This window comes from Felis catus, chromosome D1 (assembly GCF_018350175.1).
Source record: "Felis catus isolate Fca126 chromosome D1, F.catus_Fca126_mat1.0, whole genome shotgun sequence".
Lineage (NCBI taxonomy): Eukaryota > Metazoa > Chordata > Mammalia > Carnivora > Felidae > Felis > Felis catus.
Genome location: NC_058377.1, coordinates 32,898,283 through 32,922,495, shown reverse-complemented (window position 1 = coordinate 32,922,495; position 24,213 = coordinate 32,898,283). Strand labels below are relative to the sequence as shown.

General features: G+C 36.5%; 1 protein-coding gene across 4 annotated transcripts in view; it reads right to left on the bottom strand.

Moving 5' to 3' along the window:
- The window catches only part of PGR (progesterone receptor), a 101,067-nt gene that overhangs the window by 62,497 nt on the left and 14,357 nt on the right, over nucleotides 1-24,213 (bottom strand). The window lies entirely within an intron of this gene.

The window sequence follows — 24,213 nt, the reverse complement described above, 5'->3', positions numbered from 1 at the left end:
CTCTTATGGTTTGCCTCCCTTCCTCTTTGTTTGTAACTTTTTTTTTCCCCTTCACTTCCCCCATGGTCTTAAATTTCTAAAGATACACGTATGAATGAAAACATAACAACCATGATCCTTTTAAACCACAAACGTGTTCCATTTAATAAAGCATGGAACAATCTAACTTAATTAGATTGAATTTAAAAAATTCAGCTTAAACATGGAAACATTAATTAACCGAAAAATTTACTTTTTGGCACTCATTTTCCAATAAATTCCTGTAACACAGACTGAGTCTTTTTAACCTCTTCAGCTTACTTATATTTTGGAAGTATGAAAAGTAATTTTAAAGGATTATGGAATTTCCTTTAATATTTTATATTAGCATTAAAATCAGATTCACTCTTCTGGCCAAAGCTTGTGGTAAAGGAACACAGAGGTACCTTAAACATTTGCTTTATCAAGCAGGGGCAAGTATGTGAACAAAGCACAAAGGGAAAAAAGGCCAGGTCTGTCAGACAGCTAGCAACAAAACGGTCTTGGCCTGGGGCATTTTGGGATAAGCACAGATGGTCTTTTCTTAAATATATATTCCTCCACAAACTTATGTCCATGTACTCTCTCCTACTAATGTTCATTCTCTTGTTTAGGAGTCTTAGGCATAGACTTAGGGCTTTTCTCCTAACAAAGGATGGTTATGAAGTTTCACACTCATGTCCATCAGATTAGCAGAGTGTACACTACATGCTACTTTTTGATTTGACTCTGCTCATTTTTTTACCACAAGTTATATTTGCAGGCTACAGGAGTGACTGTGGGAATAAAGTATGTGTAAATCAATCAATCAGTCAATTAACCTATCCATCCGTCATTCATCTGGACCCTACACTGATTTCTCACAAGAAGAGAGAACAGGAAGTAGGGAGCAAGATTTTCCATCCTATACAGAGAAAAAACTTAAACAGTGCACATGGATGTAATTGTTTTTTTGAAGGGAGGCTCTCCTGCCTTCTACCCCTAGGTCACAAATATTTAGGAAAAACCAAAAGCCCAAAAAAAACACCAGCATCTGGGATACTGCTGATTATAGTATTTCAATTTCTTAAATGATTTACGATGGCACCTTCTCTTTCAGTGCTCAGAGGGAGTTCTTTTTACCAAGGTTCTCAGTCTATGCTCTTGTAACCATTGTTTCCTACCTGCTTTCAAATCTTGCCCTTTCTCTCCTAAAATCTTTAGACTCTTCCTCTCCAATGATATTCTCCTTTCACAAGTGTTTCCATGCCAAAAAATTCTAGCAGCAATAAGGGAAAAATAAAAGGAATTCTGTCTCACTCTAAATTCTTCCAGGATCCATCCCTTGTTCAACTAACTTGTTGAAAAAATCATCTACATTTTCAGTCTCTAACTACCCAACTTCCTTTACTCCTCAGCATACTATAATATGGCTTATATATATTCACTGTTCTTATAAAATGGCTTAACAAAGATTTCTTCATTCCTAAATACTGTGGATTCTTTCTTGACCTTCTGTATAATTTGCCACTGATAATTTCTCTCCCCACCTGTCTCCTGCTTTGTTTTGGGGGGCATGTCTCTTCTGACTCTTCATGTGTCTTTCTAATGGTTCCTTTAAGTTCCATTTGCCAACACCTTGTCCTTTGCCTGTTTCTTATATGTTTTACTCCACTGTACACACCATATGGGTAGTTTCATTATCTTCTCATGGCTCCAAAACCTCACTCTGAGCTCTGCCCTTCCAACCACTTATTTGTAGTTACTTCAAACTCACTCAACATATATAAAAAATAATATAGTGATTATCTGGTCAAATTGCTAATTTTATAAATTGTATCATTCGCGAAATTGTGGAACAAATTAAGGAAATTCAAAAGAAAAAAATCATCTACAATTTCATTATCATGCCCTATCATTTTTGTGTTTCATTCTAGTTGGCCTATACAGACCTAGAGGATACTTAATACTTACTTGTTAATATTCATTAAGTGAATGCATATACACTCTTATAAAACCCTCATACATTCAACAAGCATTTATTGCTTATCATGTATGTCCCAATACTGTTTGAATAATCACTTTTCCCCACTAAATGTAAATGCCTAATTTCCATGCCTAATTTCCACCTAACTTTTGATACTATACTATAGTGTTAAACAGCAGAGTTACTTGAAATAAGATTGATTATTCAAAGTTTGGATCTGGGGGCGCCTGGGTGGCGCAGTCGGTTAAGCGTCCAACTTCAGCTCAGGTCACGATCTCGCGGTCCGTGAGTTTGAGCCCCGCGTCAGGCTCTGGGCTGATGGCTCGGAGCCTGGAGCCTGTTTCCGATTCTGTGTCTCCCTCTCTCTCTGCCCCTCCCCTGTTCATGCTCTGTCTCTCTCTGTCTCCAAAATAAATAAACGTTAAAAAAAAATTAAAAAAAAAACAAAGTTTGGATCTGGATCTTACTATCTATAAGGTAATAACAAGAGCAGCAGGCCACTATCAAGTATTTACTATCTGCTAGGCACTGTTATAAACTATTTGCATGTATCAACTCATTTATCATCATAGCATCCTTATTATTAACATTAGTCCCATTTTATACAGTTAACTGAAGCACAGAGAAGTAACATTTCTAAAGTCACACAGCTAGACATTTGAGCTTAATTAACCTGAAAGGTAGTATAGAAATTTATTATTATTAACCTGAAATTTATTATTATTAACCTGAAAGGTAGTATAGAAAATTAAGAGTGTGGACTTTGGTTTTTTTCGTTGTTGTCATGATTTTTTGTTTTGAGAGAGAGAGAGAGAGAGAGAGAGGTGAGGAGGGGAAGAGAGAGAGGGAGAGAGAGAATCTTAAGCAGGTGCCATGTCCAGCACAGAACCCAATGGCAAGATCATGACTGAGCCGAAATCAAGAGTCTGACGCTTAACCAACTGAGCCAGCCAGGTGCCCCAAGAGTAAGGATTTTGGAGCATTACTGCTAAAGTTCAAATTTCAAACTCCTTACTTAGTAGCTAGATGACTTTGACAAGTAAAATGAAATAATATTAGTACCCAGAATTGGATCTAAGGATTAAACAATCTCATGTAAGAGTCTGTCAAATAGCAAGTAATTAATGAATGTCTGCTACAATTATTGTCACATCTCTAAAAACCAAATACAGTACTGGATCTGTTCTAGATTTAGCCCAAAAATTCTGTACTTAGTGAAGTTCTTCGGTTTGAAAGGCAATTGAAAGACATTCTCAGATATGCATAGAATCAGGAAATGAGAGCCCAGTACACACTCTAAAGAGATTCCTAAAGATATAACTTAACTAATAATGGATGAGTTACAATAGAGAATGCACGAGGAGGGAAATCTGGCATGAAAGATTGTTGATGAGTACTAAATAAAGTTAAACATAGATTTAAGTATAAATGAGAAAATTATAATTATCAAATAGAATGCAATTCTTATAACTCTTGGTGGTGGTGGGGGGGGAGAGCTAAGCATTCCAAGATTTGACGTTTGAAAAGGAGGAAAATTTCTGATAATAAAGGCTATTGGCATGAAGGCACCATCTTGAGGGGTAGGCATGATTCATATCATCATGGGCTGCCTGTAACAAAATGGAAAGGCTTAAAGAAATCTGAAAGTTATGCTATGGCCAACTTTAACACTAATGTTAGGCTATCAAAACTGCAATGCTGGTAAAGCATCATGCAAGCAGAATTTAGGGGGTAAAATTAGAGGTTAACCTTTTCCAGGAGACCTTTTGGCTTAAGAAATGTTTCACCCAACCAGTTCCAACTAGAGCTAAGATAATTTGGCATGGGGCCCAGGCACTGCCTCTGCAACCAGAAAGCTTGGCCAGGACTCAGAGCCACCGAGAAGGCAAGGAATACAGAAAGGACCACTCTGTCATATGTGTCACTCCATCAGGTACCTGGCTGTACATGCAAGTGAAGAAAGTTCATGCCCAATGCATTGGCTCTGTCAAAACTTTATCCAGGACATCTTCAAAACATTGAATTGTGGGGGTTGTGAATCCAGCATAGTGTGTAGTGCTACCACTTTTCTTTAGACAATTTACATTCTGGTTTTGAAAAACAGATCCACTTGCTCATTCCTCATAAATCACAGATTTAGGCTCAATTGTTGCTGCTCCTCAGTCCAACACAACATTGTCACTCTAAAACAATTTACAAAAAGTCAGTCTTCAAATTACTTAGTACGTTCTAATATCCTTGCTATCTACCCATACCTTCACCACCAGGAGTTACAAGACATCCAGGAGTATTTAGAAGCTATGGGCCACCACAAACAGAATGAATGGCACAATGTTAAATAATAGGAGAATTCACCCAAACAGGAGATACTGTCTAAATCTCAACTTTTAATATATACATCATCTGCCCCTTCTGAAACCTGGGGCAATGTTACCAAAAGTCTGTAATAGAACACCACATTTTCTCTTTCTCCTTAGAAAATCTCATATATTTCAGGGTGGGAAGAGCAAGGGGTAATTACATCTTTTCTTTTGAATTTCATATTCTGTTTTATGTTCTAGTTGTACTAACATCCTTACATTTCCCCAAAGTCTCTCATACCTTTATGACTCTCCTCCCTTTTCTAAGTTTACCTGTTGAACAAACTCTTAACTGGTCTAACTGACCCGACAAAGGCCTAGACATTTCTTCTACGTAACCAACTAAATATTCAATATGTATCTACTATAAATACTGTTTGCCTGCCTTCCCTAGGTTTTGTGAAGGTAAAAACTAGGTCTTTTGTAAGTTTTGTGTTAAATAAGACTGCAATAAATATTTGTTGAATATATGTACACATAACTATATTTTTTGTTTCACTTATAGCCATAACTATGGTGTACTCAATGATATAGGCTCTACAGTAGTATTTCACTTATTATCATATATGGTAAATTTTAAAAATGTCTTGCTCCAGATTTGTATTTAACATCTTCAACATTTTTATACACAATGCCTATTATTTCAACGAATTTCCTGCCTTTTTATATTAATAGACCATGAGTTATAAGTAGAGTCTTAACAAGCTTATTTTTATAGTTTTTTTTTTAATTTTTAAATTTAAATATAATTAACAGTGTTAGTTTCAGGTGTACAATGTAGTAAATCAACAATTCTATACACCACTCAGTGCTCATCACGATACTCTTAACCCCTTCTATTTCACCTAACCCCACTCCCATCTCCCCTCTGATAACCACCAGTTTTTCCTCTATACTTAAGCATCTGTTTATATCTTTTTTTCTTTGTTCATTTATTACAAACTTATTTTTAACATCTACCTTTGTAAAGACATACGTTTTTATTATTTCTGAAATTTTTATATTTATCTGAAAAAACAGATTATTGAATGGCTATATTTATGTTACTTCTAACTGCTCCCTATCTATATATCTATACTTATTTATAAATAAATATATGATATATATTATAATATATCGTAATTATATATGTAACATATTATACTTATTTAATGTATATTTATATAACTTTAATTTATTATATTTATATAACTTTAATTTAATATATTAATATAACTTTAAGTGTTACTATCATTAAAAGGATCATATTCTGTGAAAATAAAGGCATTATTAAAATGTGACTAGATCATTTTATATGCCTAATGGCATAAGAATTTCAGATACATGATAAAATTCTATTTTGATTGAAATGAAATCTATTATAAGCTAAAAAGAGATTTACCTTTAAAATAAGACTTCTGTATTATTTTTGTTGCCTTATAAGCCCAAGTGAACACATTTCCCTTTGATTTGAGAGAAGTCACAACTTTTTCACGTCTTCCTTTGAAAAGGAGGGGGAAATATGTAGTAAAATGGCAGGAAGAATGAATATATATATTTAACAGATAAAGAACAAAGAAGAGGAAGTTGGTATTGTATCACTTGTGAAGCATAGGGTTGAGACAACATGACTTGGTACTTATGGGGGCATTCCTTCCACCACAAACACAAAAATGCTGAATAAAACGTCATAGAAATAATGTTGTTTAATTATAGTCTAGAACAAAAAACGGGGGTATCCCAATAAGCCAGAAATTAAAAAAGATAAGCAGAGGGGAAACTGGAATGTTCAAAAAAAGTTTTAGGTGTAGATATAGGACCTAGGAGCCAAGAACTGGAGTTTAACAGTGACAAGGGGCCAGGATTTGTGGCCTCAGGCCCACCAGAAGAAGAGCATGGGAACTGAACCCTGCATAAAATGGAGAATCTGAAGGCTGTCTTATCCATGAAAACAGGGCTAGAAAACACTACACAGACTATGCTGATGAAGCCAGGAATCTGCCCAAAACTTTGGGTGGGGAGAGGAGTCACCCATAACTAACAATAAAACATACAAAAATCTTGGCCTTTACAAGAGGTGATTTTCACTACCACATGATGTATGAACCTGTGCCAAGGAACAAATACTGGTCTAAGACCAGTAAAACTCCTAGAGTCCTGGGAAAGCCAGGACTTTGCAAAACTCATCTGTAAAAGCAGGTATGCATATTTGCCAAAAAAAGAGAGATCTGTACAAGAATATTTATAGAAGTAGTGTTTATAATTAGTCCCAAACTGAAAACCCAAATGATCATCTACAGCATAATGTATAAACAAACTCTGTTTTACTTATTCAATACATTATTATACAGCAATGAAAAAAAATATCTAGCCTGTGCAGAAATGTGGATGAATTCCATAAGTATAATGCATAAAATAAGTAGACACAGAAAAATGCTCTATGATTCCATTAATATAAAGTTCTCAGACAGTCAAAACCATATATAATGTTAAAAGTTGAGAGGTGGTTACCTGTGGAGAGTGACTGGAAGGGGTGTAAGAAGGCTTCTGGGAAGCTAATGATTTGTAAGTGGTTTAATTTGGGTGATGACATCCTAGTTTCATTTACTCAATAATAAATCATTAAGCTCTACACCTTTAATTTGAGCACTTTTCTAAAATTATTCATGCCAATAAAAAGTTTGTACTTTCTTTTTAAAAATAGTTCCACCTAAGAGGACAGACTAGAGGATACTGTGATCCAACACAGAGGGAGTCTGTGTAAGGCCAACCATTTGAAGTCCAGAGACTGAGGATAGAAGGAGTGTCCAGAGAGAAGAGAGGTATCACCTACATTACAGGATTATAGCTGAAGTTTCCGGTGAAATATCCCAACAATCCCACCAAGTATCCTGCTAGAGAAACAGTTATAATCATCCACCAAACAGAGAACTCCACTGATAGTCATATATGTACGTGCCAAGTACAACTGTGCCCCTCCTTTTAACCCCTCTCTTCCTATGCCTTTTACATTGAAAGGTGAAAATCAGCTGTTAAGGGGTCTTAGGAATGTGAGCATGGTAAACAGAAAAAGGTGATCTTGTTGATTCTTCTATGCAACTTCAGGCCCCAAGCATTGCTAAACTTTGGCAAAGGAGAAACCTTAAATTAGGTGAGAGTTTGGAATTTTTATGATTTTAGTATCATGCTGACCTGTGCATTGTGGTTATTAAAATGAGACTGTTCTTTTGATTAAAAACTATGGGAATGGACCAAGATTTCATAATTTCATAGAGAAGATGGAACAACAAGCCCACAGAGGTACTGTCGTTAGAGGTCATGTTGATGTTGGCATTGTGAAATATGTTTACACACACACACACACACACACACACACACACACACAAATACATAAACATATGGATAAAATAATAGAATTATTTTAATATTGCTATAAATAAAATTGCAAAACAGTGCTTTTCAGCTAGAGGTATTTTTGCCCCCTTCTCTAATCTACCTCTGGGACATTTTGCAATGCCTTGGGACAATTTTGGTTCAGACAACTGACGAAGCAGGTGCTACTAAGGACAGGCCAGGGATACTGTTAAACCTCCTACAATGCACAGGACATCCCAACAACAAAGAATTAGCTGACCCCAATGTCAACAGTGCCCTCTGAGAAACTTTAGAATAAACTCATTATTGCCCCACTTTTTAAAAAAGATGTTTTCTGGGTCAGTCCACTAAAAATGCCTATAAGCAAACACAACTGTAGCAACAATAAACACTGGGATCCAGATTGCTGTATCTAATATCATTTTTATCTGAAAGAAACCAGAGATCCTGGGAGAAATGGCTGATCTAGGTTGTGGCTGGAAATGTACAAGTTGAGCCTGTGGTGCTTTGTTGTGACAGAGTTTGATGTTATTGAGGGTTAATGAAACTGTGTCAAAGCCACACAGACCAAAGACAATTTGAACATCAGAAGGAATCTAGTTCAAGTGATTAAAATATATTGACTGCATAAAAAGTCATTACTACATGATGACATGTAAGAAAAGAAAGAAGAAGAGAAATAAACAAAATATACTCACTGGAAACTACTGGAGGATGCTAAGGTACAAATTGATTACTTTGAAAATTGATAATTAAAGGGAAATAACTGAGCATCTACTAGACCTTCCAGTATTTTAAGATTACTAATTTATACAAAGAAATATAAAAAAAGATTTATAACTGATAAAATAAGAAAGAATAATAGAAGCAGAAAACAATCCTTTTGCAATCCCTAAGGAAATGACGACCACTTGTCAAGTCTGAGAGGACAGTTAAAATACTCCTCTGTTTTTCAACTATGTGTCTGTGTGATGCCACATTTTCTTCATATGCTTCAATCAAAACAACATGTTGCAACAGGCTGAATGTAGGCACAGATATGAGATGCAGCTGCATTTCATTAAGGCAGACATTAAAATGACTTGTAAAAATGTAAAACAATGTCAAGTTTTTTCATTAAAATTTTAGGTCTGGAAAATTAATATCAAATGGGTTTGCTATTTCTCAAATGAGCTAATAAGTTAAAAAATATTTTAAATTTATAATATGATAAATATTGATATAATCCACATAAACAAAAACTCTGGGTTCTCAATAATTTTCAAGCATATAAAAGAAAGGGCCATACAACCCTGGCCTGCATATGATTTTTGTCAAAACGTTTAACCTGAATCTAATCATGTGGGGAAAAGAAACCAGACAAATCCAGATTGTGGGAATTTCTACAAAACAGCTGGCCTGGACTCCTCAAAAGTGTCAATGTCCTGAAAGACAAAAAGAGGTAGGTGGATCCTTTTAGATTAAAGGAGATGAGAGAGATTTGTTAACCAAATGAAGTACATAGTTCTTGATTAGATCCTACATGAAAAAAAACAACCTATACAGCACATTTTGGGAATAGTTTGGGAAATCTGAACATTGATTATATATTATATACAATTATTATATCAGTATTAAATTTCCCATTGTGATAATATCAAGGTTACATTGAAGAATGTTCTTGTCCTTAGAAGATATGCTCTAAAATCTTGAGAGGTGAAATATGATATCTGCAACTTACTTTCAAATAGTTATATATAGATATTCCTCATACTATTCTTTCAAATTTTCTGGATGTTTTCTAGAAGCCAAAGTTTTCTGAAGACACAGCAGAGTGAGATAAAGGCTTGGACTAGTTTTTCACATTAGCCAATCTGGGGATGCGTATGTAAAACTGGAAAGGAGAGAGAGGGAACAATGACTATTTGACTGAGTGTGAAAGGGAGCCAGACAATAATGAAGTAGTAAGTTTAAAAGTATCTTCATATAAGATCCAAAGTGGTTTGTTTGTTTGTTTGTTTATTAAAGTGAAGGAAAAGGTGTGTGGGGAGGGAGAGAAGGAAGAAAATAAAATTTTATTGAGCATATTATGCGCCAATATATTAGGAACTTAACTGGCTTATTCCATGTAATCCTTACAACAAAATAGATACTACATAGGTATTTAATTTTCCCAAGGGGAAAAGGACTAGTCAGGTAATGAAACTACCTAAAAATAAATTAGACATAAAGAGTCTTGGGCTGAGAACAAAGAGAGCACAAAATATGTCTGTCAAGAACAGAGATGTGGGCACTGGGCATCAGACATGAGCATGTGACACATTAAAGAGGGCTGCTTGAGAGTTACATCACACTGGCAGGTATCAAGGGCATAGAGAATGGCACCTTCCATCTCTTACACAAGAATGCTGTTAAGCTTCATCCTGAACCAGAGGCCACCTTAAGAATCCAATTTCTCTCAAGTATCAGGAAAACATGTACTTCAGTAGAAGTTGGGCATATTCTTAAGCTATTACACATAAGTGAGAATATGTGTTACATTCATCTAAGAATAACAACTTATTCTGATAGAATTATTTGCAGTACAGTTTTTATTTAACTTTTAAATTTACTTCTGTTTTCCAAACTCTACCAACTATTATTAGACCTTGAATAAATCATTTAACTTCTTGGTGCTTCATTTTCCTTATAATAAGAGTTGAAATAAGAGTTCAAAAGTTGTTTGAGAGTTAAATAAAATAATGTGTTAAAATATGTAGCACTATTACATAGAATAATAATAATAGGTAATAATAATAGGCAATAATTAATAATTAACAGCTAGCAGCTAGGACAGTTCAATAAACAAACATTTATTGAATATCTTCCATGTCCTGACATTGTTCTAGGTGCTGATGATAAGATCCCAGGAGCTTACTTTCCATAATTAGTTAATACTTTTGCTTAAGTTGTTTTTTAGTTTATTCTTCAGAAACACTGATTATGTGTTGAATATATGTTCTCTATTAATCATATCTCTTATTCAACAGCACAGTTGTAAGACCAAATGCTTTATAGTAAAATAGACTCTGACTCAAATTCTAGTCCTACCACTAGTACCTTGAGAAAATTATCTTAGTTTTCCCATTTATAAAATGGAAATGAAGATAAACACTATCTAAGGCTGTTATATGGATTAAATGAATTAGTTAGAGAAATTACTTAGCACACTGGTACATAGTAAACATAAAAAATCATAGCTTAAAATTTTCATCAATATGTCCTTTTCCTTCATTGTGAAGTAATGCCTTAAATATGAACTCTACACAACTTATTTTATTCTCTTCATAGTTTCTAATATAGATTTTTAACTCTCCTATAACATTTTTGGATCTTACCTCATCCAGCTATATTTTAATCTTATAATTCTTTCCTATGATCCTCATTCTTATTTCACAGATTGCCATCATTTTTTATCTTAAGACTATAAAGCCAATTCTTACCCAAATATTTCTTCCTTTTCTTTTAGCAAATCAGTTATAAGTATGCCTTTCCCTAAAATCAGATCTACTTATTAATGATACAGTGGTCAATCAAACAACTTGACAAGACTCTAGTGGGAGAATGTAACTGTTCAGTGGGAGACTGGCAGTCACCAAAGTTTGGTACGTTTAGGACATTCACATAGGCTGTACATTAGAATGAGCTGGATGAATAAGGAATGTCAGGAAATGGAATTAGAAAGAAAAGAGCCAATTGCCAAGACCCTGAGAGAGATGGTCTGGATTGCCAGGGAACTAGTGAAATCAGTAACTAGAGGGCTAATAGGACTAATAAGTACAACTGCAACTTTTTACCCAAATATACCTGCTCTTGGAATGTAGCCTGTCACCATGCTTCTATAGATAACATTCTTGCTTGACACCATGATACCAAAATGTTGATATAATTCTTTTACAGAGACTCAAGTCTTCAACAAGAAACTGCCAGAGCTGATCAGGACCACTGACCTCTTTGAGCATGTACAAGTGTCCAATGGACAAACTTTTACCATAGAAGGGCCCTAAAACTCCATGCTTGGATCACGCTAAGGATGTCATTTTATGGTCATGAGTCATAGGAAGATTGTATTTAGAAGATCTGTGCAGGTACAGACAACAAAATGACTTAAACCCATCCCTATTTTGAAGTTCCTTTCTCCTGTACCCATATCCTTTCCCATTTGCCATTAAATATCTCTTACTCTCCCTTCAGGGAGACAGATTTGAGACAGACTCCTGTCTCCTCATTTGGCTGCTTACTGAAAAAACAAAACAAAACAAAACAAAAACAAAAACAAAAACAAAAAAACCTTCCTTGCTGCATACTCGATGTCTCAGTGATTGGCTTTGTTGCACATCTGGCATATGAACTTGGGTTTGGTTATGCTAGTAACGTTAGAGCTGACTGAGCCAGAGGGAATGGTAGTGGAAAGGAAGGTCAGACTATAACAGGGCAAGACTCAATAGGGCCTTGGAGATCACTATAAGAATTTTAATTTTTCTCTGAAGGAAATAAAATGCTGTTGCAGAGTTTAGAGCAGAGAGGAGTGACAATCTGGCTTATATTTTAACAGCATCATTTTGGCTTCTAATTGAAGTATAGATTCTAGGAGGGCAAGTGTATAAATGAGAACAGTTAAGAGTCTATCATAATAAATCCAAAGGAGAATAATCATGGTGATTAAGAGGTCATATTCTAGATATACTCTAAAGGAGGAATCAAGTAGGATACAGAATGTTACAGGTGACATTCCAATATTTAACTTTCTTAAGTCCTCAATGTTACTATTCAAAATTTTTTCCTCTTATTTCTTCTCTTTATTTCCCTTTACTTTCTTTCTGACTGTAGACCAGTTGCTCCTTCCTGAGGCTAGTCTTACTCCTCTCTTTATAAATGAAACAATGCCGCTGGATCTCTTCTGATCTCTTTCCTAATTATCTACACATCTTTTAACTTTTAAAACAACGAATTGTATGTATTATCTATCTAGTTACACCTGATACTTTCAGTTATTTATTTAGCTAACCAGTAGGCATTTAGGGAAGAAATTGCATACAGACTTTAAAAAACCCACACAACCATATTACCTTAAGAAAAGTTCACATACTACTGAGAGATGAAGTATTTAAGATATCTACAAAATAATCAGAAAAAAATTATAAAATTATATGTCAACAAGGTTGTTTAAATCATTGTGGTACTCTGATGCGAGACTATGGTACTCTGATTCAACATTATGACCTTTTTAAAATTTTGTTTATTTATTTTGAGAGAAAGTTCGTGCATGTACACTAGTGGGGCCGGGGGCGGTGGGGGGGGGGGGCGGCTAGACTCCCAAGCAGTCTCTGTGTTGTCAGCACAGAGCCCAAAGTAGGTCTCAATCTCAAGAACTGTGATATCATGACCTGAGCCAAAATCAAGAGTAGGATGCTTAACCAAATGAGCCACCCAGGCACCCCAAGCTTATGACTTTTTACACATATATAAACTGTTCTTTCTCTCATATCTATGAATTTATTTTTCCTTTTGAGATTGCAATCCTGAATTTATCAACATTTAACTTCCTTATTTTCTTCAAACTTCTGCTTTTGAACACCAGGTGACTTAAGATTCTGTTATAATTCGGGGCGCCTGGGTGGCGCAGTCGGTTGGGCGTCCGACTTCAGCCAGGTCACGATCTCGCGGTCTGTGAGTTCGAGCTCCGCGTCAGGCTCTGGGCTGATGGCTCAGAGCCTGGAGCCTGTTTCCGATTCTGTGTCTCCCTCTCTCTCTGCCCTTCCCCCGTTCATGCTCTGGCTCTCTCTGTCCCAAAAATAAATAAACATTAAAAAAAATTAAAAAAAAAATTCTGTTATAATTCTCTAGAGGCACTCTGGCTTCACCTGAAATTGGCTTTGCAAAAAACCAGAATTCTATGACCAAAAAATTAGCATTTTCCTACCCATTATTTAGGTCTAGTCTCCCAAATATATAAGATTATACTATCATCATATTTGTAAGCCTTTTATGATAAATTTCTTTTAAAAAAATAATTTTTTAATGTTTATTTTTGACAGAGAGAGAGAGACAGAGAGAGAGAGACAGAGAGAGAGAATGAGCAGGGGAGGGGCAGAGAGAGAGGGAGACACAGAATCGAAAGCAGGCTCCAGGCTCTGAGTTGTCAGCACAGAGGCTGACGAGGGGCTTGAACTCACAGATCGTGAGATCATGACCTGAGCCGAAGTCGGACGCTCAACCGACTGAGCCACCCAGGCACCCCGATAAATTTCTTAAACAATTGTTATTATTATGTTTAATTCTTTTTTTAAATATGAAATTTATTGTCAAATTGTTTTCCATACAACACCCAGTGATCATCCCAACAGGTGCCTTCCTCAATGCCCATCACCCACTTTCCTCTTCCTCCCACCCCCCATCAATCCTTAGTTTATTCTCAGTTTTTAAGAGTCTATTATGGTTTGGCTCCCTCCCTCTCTAAGTTTTTCTCCCCTCCCCTGCCCCATGCACTTCTGTTAAGTTTCTCAGGATCCCATAAGAGTGAAAACATATGGTATCTGTCTTTCTCTGTATGGCTTATTTCACTTAGCATCACATCTCCAGTTCCATCCATGTTGCTACAAAGAGCCATATTTCATCTTTCTCATTGCCACGTAGAATTCCAATGTGTACATAAACCACAATTTCTTTATCCATTCATTGGTTATTGGACTTTAGGCTCTTCCATAAATTGGCTATTGTTGAATATGCTGCTATAAACATTGGGGTACAAGTGCCCCTATGCATCAGCACTCCTGTATCCCTTGGGTAAATTCCTAGCAGTGCTACTGCTTGGACATAGGGTAGATCTATTTTTAATTTTTTGAGAAACCTCCACACTGTTTTCCAGAGTGGCTGTACCAGTTTGCATTCCCACCAACAGTGCAAGGGGGTTCCATCTCTCCACATCCTCTCCAGCATCTATCTATAGTCTCCTGATATGTTCATTTTAGCCACTCTGACCAGCGTGAGGTGGTATCTCAGTGTGGTTTTGATTTGTATTTCCCTGATGAGGAGTGACATTGAGCATCTTTCCCTGTACCTGTTGGCCATCTGGATGTCTTCTTTGGAAAAGTATCAATTCATGTCTTCTGGCCATTTCTTCCCTGGATTATTTGTTTTTTGGGTGAGGAGTCGGTGAGTTCTTTATAGATTTTGGATATTAGTCCTTTATCCCATGTCATTTGCAAAAATCTTTTCCCATTCCATCAGTTGCCTTTTAGTTTTGTTGATTGTATCCTTTGCAGTGCAGAAGCTTTTTATCTTCATGAAGTCCCAATAGTTCATTTTTGCTTTTAATTCCCTTGCCTTTGGAGATGTGTCAAGTAAGAAATTGCTATGGCTGAGGTCAGAGAGGTTTCTTCCTGCTTTCTCCTCTAGGGTTTTGATGGTTTCCTGTCTCACATTCAGGTTCTTTATGCATTTTGAGTTTATTATTGTGAATGGTATTAAGAAAGTGGTCTAGTTTCATTCTTCTGCATGTTGCTGTCCAGTTCTCCCAGGACCATTTGTTAAAGAGACTGTCTTTTTTCCATTGGATATTATTTCCTGCTTTGTCAAAGATTAGTTGGCCATACTTTTGTGGGCCCAATTCTGGAGGCTGTATTCTATTCCATGGTCTATGTGTCTGTTTTTGTGCCAATAATATGCTGTCTTGATGATTACAGCTTTGTAGTAGAGGCTAAAGTCTGGGATTGTGATGCTTCATGCTTTTGTCTTCTTCTTCAATATTACTTTGGCTATTCGGGGTCTCTTGTGGTTCCATACAAATTTTAGGATTCCTTGTTCTAGCTTCGAGAAGAATGCTGGTGCAATTTTCATTGTGATTGCATTGAATGTGTAGATTGCTTTGGGTAGTATTGACATTTTAACCATATTTATTCTTCTAATCCATGAGCCTGGAATGTTTTTCCATTACTTTCCATTTTTTTCAATTTCATTCATAAGCTTTCTGTAGTTTTCAGCATACAGATCTTTTACATCTTTGGTTACGTTTATTCCTAGGTATTTTATGCTTCTGGGTGCAATTGTGAATGGAATCAGTTTCTTTATTTCTCTTTCTGTTGCTTCATTATTGGTGTATAAAAATGCAACAGATTTCTGTACATTGATTTTGTATCCTGTGACTTTGCTGAATTCATGTATCAGTTCTAGCAGACTTTTGGTGGAATCTATTGGGTTTCCATATATAATATCATGTCATCTGCAAAAAGTGAAAGCTTGACTTCATCTCTGCCAATTTTGATGCCTTTGATTTCCTTTTGTTGTCTGATTGCTGATGCTAGCACTTCCAACACTATGTTAAACAACAGTGGTGAGAGTGGACATCCCTGTCATGTTCCAGATCTCAGGAGGGAAAGCTCTCAGTTTTTCGCCATTGAGGATGATGTTAGCTGTGGGGTGTTTACAAATGGCTTTTATGATGTTTAAGTGTGTTCCTTCTATCCCGACCCTCTCAAGGGTTTTTATTAAGAAAGGATGCTGAATTTTGTCAAATGCTTTTTCTGCATCAATTGACAGGATCATATGGTTCTTATCTTTTCTTTTATTAATGTGATGTATCACATTGGTTGATTTGTGGACATTGAACCAGCCCTGCAGCCCAGGAATGAATCCCACTCGATCATGGTGAATAATTCTTTTTATATGCTGTTGAATTCGATTTGTTAGTATCTTGTTGAGAATTTTTGCATCCATATTCATCAGAGATATTGGCCTATAGTTCATCTTTTTTTAAGGGTTTCTGTCTGGTATGGGAATCAAAGTAATGCTGGCTTCAAAGAATGAGTCTGGAAGTTTTCCTTCCCTTCCTATTTTCTGGAATAGTTTGAGAAGGATAGGTATTATTTCTGCTTTAAATATCTGGTAGAATTCCCCATGGGAGCCATCTGGTCCTGGCCTCTTATTTGTTGGGAGATGTTTGATAACTGATTCCATTTCTTTGCTGATTATGGGCCTGTTCAAGTTTTCTATTTCTTCCTGTTTGAGTTTTGGAAGTGTGTGGGTGCTTAGGAATTTTTCCATTTCTTCCAGGTAGTCCAGTTTGTTGGCATATAATTTTTCATAGTATTCCCTGATAATTGCTTGTAATTTGGAAGTATTGGTTGTAATAATTCCATTTTCATTCATGATTTTATCTATTTTGGTCCTCTCCCTTTTCTTTTTGAGAAGCCTGGTCAGAGGTTTATCAATTTTGTTTATTTTTTCAAGAAACCAACTCTTGGTTTCAATGATCGCTCTGCAGTTTTTTTTAGATTGTATATTGTTTACTTCTGCTCTGATCTTTATTATTTCTCTTCTTCTGCTGGGTTTGGGGTGCTGTGCTTTCTGCTTCTATTTCCTTTAGGTGTGCTGTTAGATTTTGTATTTGGGGTTTTTCTTGTTCCTTGAGATACGCCTGGATTGCAATGTATTTTCCTCTCAGGACTCCCTTCACTGCATCCCAAAGCATTTGGATTGTTGTATTTTCATTTTCATTTGTTCCCATATAGTTTTTAATTTCATCTCTAATTGCTTGGTTGATGCATTCATTCTTTAGTAAGGTGTTCTTTCATCTCCATGCTTTTGAGGTTTTCCAGACTTTTTCCTGTGGTTGATTTCAAGTTTCATAGCATTGTGATATGAAAGTGTGCATGGTATGATCTCAATTCTTTTATACTTATTAAGGGCTGTGTTGTGATCCAGTATGTGATCTATCTTGGAGAATGTTCCATGTGCACTCGAGAAGAAAGTATATTCTGTTGCTTTGGGATGCAGAGTTCTAAATAGATCTGTCAAGTCCATCTGATCAAATGTATCATTCAGGACCCTTGTTTCTTTATTGATCCTGTGTCTAGATGATCTATCCATTGTTGTAAGTGGGGTATTAAACTCCCCTGTAATTACCACATTCTTATCAATAAGGTTGCTTATGTTTTGATTGTTTTATATATTTGGGGGCTCCCGTATTCATTGCATAGACATTTATAATTGTTAGCTCTTTCTGATGGATAGACCCTGTCATTATTCTCTTGTTACAACCTTTAATTAAAGTCTAGTTTGTCTGATATAAGTATGGCTACTCCAGCTTTCTTTTGACTTCCAGTAGCATGATAGATAGTTCTCCATCCCCTCACTTTCAATCTGAAGGTGTCCTCAGGGCTAAAATGAGTCTCTTGTAGACAGAAAATAGATGGGTCCTGTTTTTTATCCATTTTGATACTCTGTGTCTTTTGGTTAGAGCATTTAGTCCATTACATTCAGTGTTATTATTCAAAGATATGGGTTTAGAGTCATTGTGATGTCTGTAGGTTTCATGCTTGTAGGATGTCTCTGGTACTTTGTGGTCCTTGTAACATTTCATGCACAGAATCCCCCTTAGGATCTCTCGTAGGGCTGGTTTAGTGGTGAAGAATTCCTTCAGTTTTTGTTTATTTGGGGAAAACCTTTATTTCTCCTTCTATTCTGAATGACAGATTTGCTGGATAAAGGATTCTCGGCTGCATATTTTCTCTGTTCATCACATTGAAGATTTCCTGCCATTCCTTTCTGGCCTGCCACGTTTCAGTAGATAGGTCTGCTACTACCCTTATGTGTCTACCTTTGTAAGTTAAGGCCCATTTATCCCTTGCTGCTTTCAGAATTCTCTCTTTATCCTTGTATTTTGCCAGTTTCACTATATGTTGTGCAGAAGATTGATTCAAGTTTTGTCTGAAGGGAGTTCTCTGTGCCTCTTGAATTTCAATGCCTTCTTCCTTCCCCAGATCAGGGAATTTCTCAGCTATGATTTGTTCAAGTACACCTTCAGCCCCTTTCTCTCTCTTCTTCTTCTTCTCCTTCTTCTGGAATTCCTATGATACAGATATTGTTCTGTTTGATTGCATCACTTAGTTCTCTAATTCTCCCCTCATACTCCTGGATATTTTTTATCTTTTTCTCAGCTTCCTCTTTTTCCATAATTTTATCTTCTAATTCACGTATTCTCTCCTGTGCCTCTTCAATCTGTGCTATGGCCACCTCCATTTTATTTTGCACCTCATTTATAGCATATTTTAGCTCCTCCTCATGACTATTTCTTAGTCCCTTGATGTCTGTAGCAATAGATTCTCTGCTGTCCTCTATGCTTTTTTCAAGCTCAGCATTTAATTTTATGACTATTATTCTAAATTCTTGTTCTGTTATATTGCTGAAATAGTTTTTGATCAATTCGTTAGCTGTCGCTACGTCCTGGAATTTCTTTTGAGGATAATTCTTCTGTTTCATCATTTTGGCTAGTCTCTGCAGTAGCTCCAAAGTTCAAGGCACTTCCCCTGTGCTGGCCAGAGTAATTTGTGTTTGTGGATGGGGCTGCAATGAGACCTGTTGTCTGTCCCCAGCTCACCACTGGAGCCACAGTCAGACTGGGTGTACCTTACCTTCCCCTTTCCCAGGGACAGGAATCACTGTGGAGAGATGTGGCCCCTGTCTGGGCTACTTGCACACTGCCAGGCTTATGGTGCTGCTTAGATCGGATCTGGCCAAGGATGTATTAGCCAGGTTGGATCTGTAAGGTGGGCAGGAGGGGCAGGCTTAGCTAGCTTTGCTGATGGTGGTTCCCTGGGGAAGGGGCCCTGAAGCACCGGGAGGGAGGGAAGCCTGTTGGAGGGATGGATCCACAGAAACACGGTGTTGGGTGTTTGCACAGTGCAAGCAAGTTTGGTGACAGGTACTGTTTCCCTTTGGAATTTCAGCTGGGGGATGGGAGAGGGAGATGGTGCTTCCCAGCACCTTGTTCCCTCACCGAGCTCAGCTCTGTCTTCCAGGGCTCAACAACCCTCCTTCCTGGTGTCCTTTAGCCCTCCCAGCTCTCCAAGAGCAGAGCTGTTGACTTTTAACATTCCAGATGTTAAGTCCTGCTGGCTGTCAGAACTCATGGAGTCCGGCCCCTCCGCTTTTGCAAACCAGACTTTGGAGGCTCTGCCTTGCCCTGTAGGCTGCCCCTCCACCACCCTGGCTCCCTCCTGCAATTCTATGTAGTGCGCACCACCTCTCTGCCCTTTCTACCCTCTTCCGTGGGCCTCTTGTCTACACTTGGCTCCAGAGAGTCCATTCTGCTAGTCTTAAGGTGTTTTTATGGGTTATTTAGGCAGATATGGGTGGAATCTAAGTGATCAGGACAATGTGAGCCCAGCATCCTCCTACACCTCCATCTTCCCAGGTCCTACCATGTTTTATTTCAAACACAGTGCTAAATGGTATGGTATAATAAAAGTAGTTTAGTCTTTGGAGTCTGGAAGAACTGGGTTTGATTACCAACTCCACCACTAACTGGCTGTGTGACCTTAGGCAAGTTACATTCTCTCCCTGTCAATTCTTACACTTGCAGAAAGAGAATGGTAATAACTTCTCCAGCAACTCCTGAGAATTAAAGGATATAATGAATAGAGCACCATGTGTCTACCATGGTACCTGGTATATAATAAAAACACAAAAAACAGAGTCTCCATCCTCCCTCCCTATGCTGTCACATTTTTTAGAATTCTCTCTGGAAAAGGGAGCATTCTTAGTAGGGGCAACTGCCTAGTATATGCTTCCTACAATTTAACTTCACTGTTTTCAGGAGTTAAAAGTAGCTTCTCAGCAAAGGACCAAAGGCCCCTAATCTAGATCAAATAATATTTTAAATAATCTTAAAACTGGCTCCCTAGCATCATCTTCTGTCCATCTTATTTACTGTTTTAAATCAAAGCTTCTCAAAAACACAGCTGACCATGTCACCTCCCAGTTTAAAGACTCTGGCTCCCCTACAAGTAAAGCAGTACTTCATTATGCATAAGAAACAGCTGAATAGGTACTGAAATGCAGAATAGGAGCTAACTTTTGGACTTGTTAGTTTGAGATATTCAGTAGTTATCTATGAAGATCTCAAGTCAGCAGTTAGATATATAAGTCTGGAATTCAGGGGAGAAATATAGAATTCAGGGGAGAGGTCTAGGCTAGAGATTGAAATTTGAGAGAGATCAGGACGGTTTTCTAAAATCATGAGACTAGATTACATATCCAAGGAAATATATAAACAGAACGTCTAAGGTGTCAAAATACTGAGCACTGGGACCTCTAAAGTTAAAAGCTAAAGAAGAGGAGACCGAAGAGGAACCAAGAGGGGAAAAAATCAAGAGAGTGTTGTGTCCTGAAAGCCAAGAGGAAAAAAAAAGTATTTTCAGGAAGCTGGAGCAATCAACCGTCAAATGCTACTGATAGATCAAGTAAGATGGGACTGAGAATTACCCATCAGATTTTTGCCATCTGGTAACCTTGACAAGAGAAATTTTGGTGGAGTGATTGGCTGAGACAAAAGACTGACTAGATTAGGTTTACGAGAGAATGGGGGAAGAAAATTCATTGGAGGAGTTTAGCTGCAAAAGGAATAGAGAAATAGTAGACAGAAGAATAAAGCCAACAGAAATATTTTGGCTTTAATATGGGAGAAATAATAGCAAGTTTACATGCTGATATACCAGAAAGGGGGAAATTATGATTTAAGCAGAGAGGGGGAAAGCTTTTGGGAGGCTGCTCTTGGGTCAACAGCAGGAGACTGAACCTGGTACACAAGGGGAGAAGGCTGGTCTTGACGAGCAATGCAGATCTTTAGTAACAAGAGGAAAAGTTGATTATAGGTTAGATGCTACATGAGTATATGTGGTAGTAGCATTTTCAGAAAGTTTTTTCAGAAAATTATGAAGCAACATCATCAGTTGAAAGTGAAGGTGGGAGTGTTGGAAGGCTAAGAGGAAGGTGGAAGGTAGCCATCCAGAAGACATGGACAGTGAATGGGACTATTTGCAGGACTGAATATTTAGTGATTATACTCATTTTTTTCAATCCCACCTATTAATTATGTAAAGTTTATTTTCCTCTGAAATTCACCTAGAAAATTTCTGCCCTCCCTGAAGTAAATCAGTTTTCATTACAAATAATTAGGACAAAGAGACAATAGATAATGGATAAGATATAATGGATAAGAGAAAGTTCACTGGGTTCCAATCTCTGCTCTATTTGCTATTTACCTGTGCAAGTGATTTAACTTTTTTGTGCTCATGTAATATATACAGCCAAGTTCCCAGCATGTAATAAATGTTACATAAATATCACTCTTATTATTAAACATATTCAGAACCTACCCATTGAAACCCTCTAGATTTTTTAAGTGAGAAAATTCTATTTCCAAGTGTTTAAGTATGTAGTTGTAAAATTTTTTACTTGTAATTATTTATAATGCCTGCACAACAAAATCAAATAACAACAATTATCTGCACATAACTGTTTTTCAAAATGCTCTTTACATCACAAAGGGATGTCTTGCAAAAGGGAGTTACATTGCTTTTCTAACATCACTTTCTGCTTGAAAAGGCAGATGAAGTGTCCTGCTAAACATCTTTTTTTTAAAATACAATTTGTTGTCAACATAGCTAACATACAGTGTATACAGTGTGCTCTTGGCTTCGGGAGTAAATTCATCGCTTATATACAACACCAGTGCTCATCACAATTACTCATTCACAATTTCAATATACAAAGACATGCTAACAAAAGTTTTGCTGTAGTTATTTGTCAATGGTACTTTATTTGACCTGACTTCATTTGGCAGCTGAACCTGGCCCAAACTCACATTTTATAGGCTTCATTCATACATTTTGCTGCATAAATATTAATGTGTTTCATTATGAAGTTTTGTTCTAGATAATTGTTTAAAAATCTATACAATTCTGAATTCTGAAACATATCTAGCCCAAAAGATTTTAGCTTAGAGATTCTGGACATGTATTAAGAAATAAACTTATTGATTATACTGAACATGATGCTGCTGTAGTTTTGCAATGTAGCAGCCCTGAAAATTACAATAAATATTTAGGAAACAATTATTGTTATTTGTCCTTCCTGTACATTTACTACCATGTTGGGTTCTGTAGAATATTACAGAAGATAAATAAGCAATAATGTCTAAATTCATGGAGTTTTAAATTCCAACAGGGAGATAACCATAAATACAACATAGGTAATAAACTAAATGTGGTTTGGATCTTGAGGGTAAAAAAAATCATATTAATTAGGGAGACCAAAAAATAATAATGTTTTTGTGGGGAACGGAGCATGTTAGATGGACTGTTGAGAATACATGATTTTAACATAAAGAGTTGTAATAATGGCTGTTCTAAACAGAAAGAATGGAATGAGCACAAGTACAACTTAGCTAAAGCATGGGACATGGTCCAGGATCCCAGAATACCTTATAATTATATATAACATTTTCATGTGCTTTTCTGGAGTGATTGCTCTTAAGACATTTTCAAAGGAATTCAGTCTTGGTCCATACTTACCACTTGTTTATTCAATCTCATAAATCACTTTATCACAGAAGAGAAAATAACATTGAAATTACTTTTTTCTGAAGAAATGATACGATTGAGTATTATGCTTCAAAAACATTATAATTTATTAAAATTTTATATAAAGTACATAACACAAAAGGCTGTAGCAGCAGTAGAGAACCAAACACCTAAGTTTATTACATTAAAAAAATTGAGCATGAAAATTTACTTCTTTACTTTGTAGGAGTTAACATAAAAAGGAAAACACAATAGGCTGATAAATTATGTGAATCATGCACTATGTAGTTTATTATATGAGGGTCATTCAGCAATAAGAAGGATATTGTGTTTATCTACCCTTATACAAATTAGGCAGATATGGAAGATCTATAGAGTATGTGGCTTTCGAATATTCTCAATGAAGATAAAGTTTAAAAATCCAGGGAAGTAAATCATTAGAGTCACTGTCTTAAGTATCAATTATTTCAATCTGTCCTTTAAAAAAGTGATTGATAAAAGATTCCCTGGAGTTACTTTGTTTTGCTGATAAAGACAGAGCTCTATAACTCATATGTGATTTTCAGATGATAACGTTGATATTCTGTTCAAATACTAAATAGTTGGATTTGAAATCTTGACCAAACATTCACCCTACCTTTGCAGAGATGTCAAAAAAGGCATCAGCAAATAAAGTCAAGGAACCGTTTAGGATTCATTCAAGTACCTGAATAAACATTTGTTCGAGGCCTAAGGGTTTCCTGTCATGATGAAATGGTATGTAAAAGAAAAAGTTGGCAGAAAATCCTTTGTTCAAATAAAATCTTAAGTGGAAGAATAAAGCAAATAAACAGACAAAAGCAGAGTTGTTCTAGTTTGAAAAAGGAATGGGACCGAGTTAAGGAGCACAATTTGAAAACCAATCCTCTGGAAGAGATCATGTTTTTTTCTGAAAAATTATAAAGTAATTACTATTTATTCAAATACAAAACATTGTGGAGAAATAGCAGAGAGGCACACAAACACAGAAGTTGGAGTCAGATGTCCTGGGTTTGAATCTTGACCCTTATACCTTGTAGTGAGCTACTAATCTGTGATGTCTCCACCTGATAGACTCTTAGAAGGATTACATGATGCTCAAGCGTAGTTAAGTATA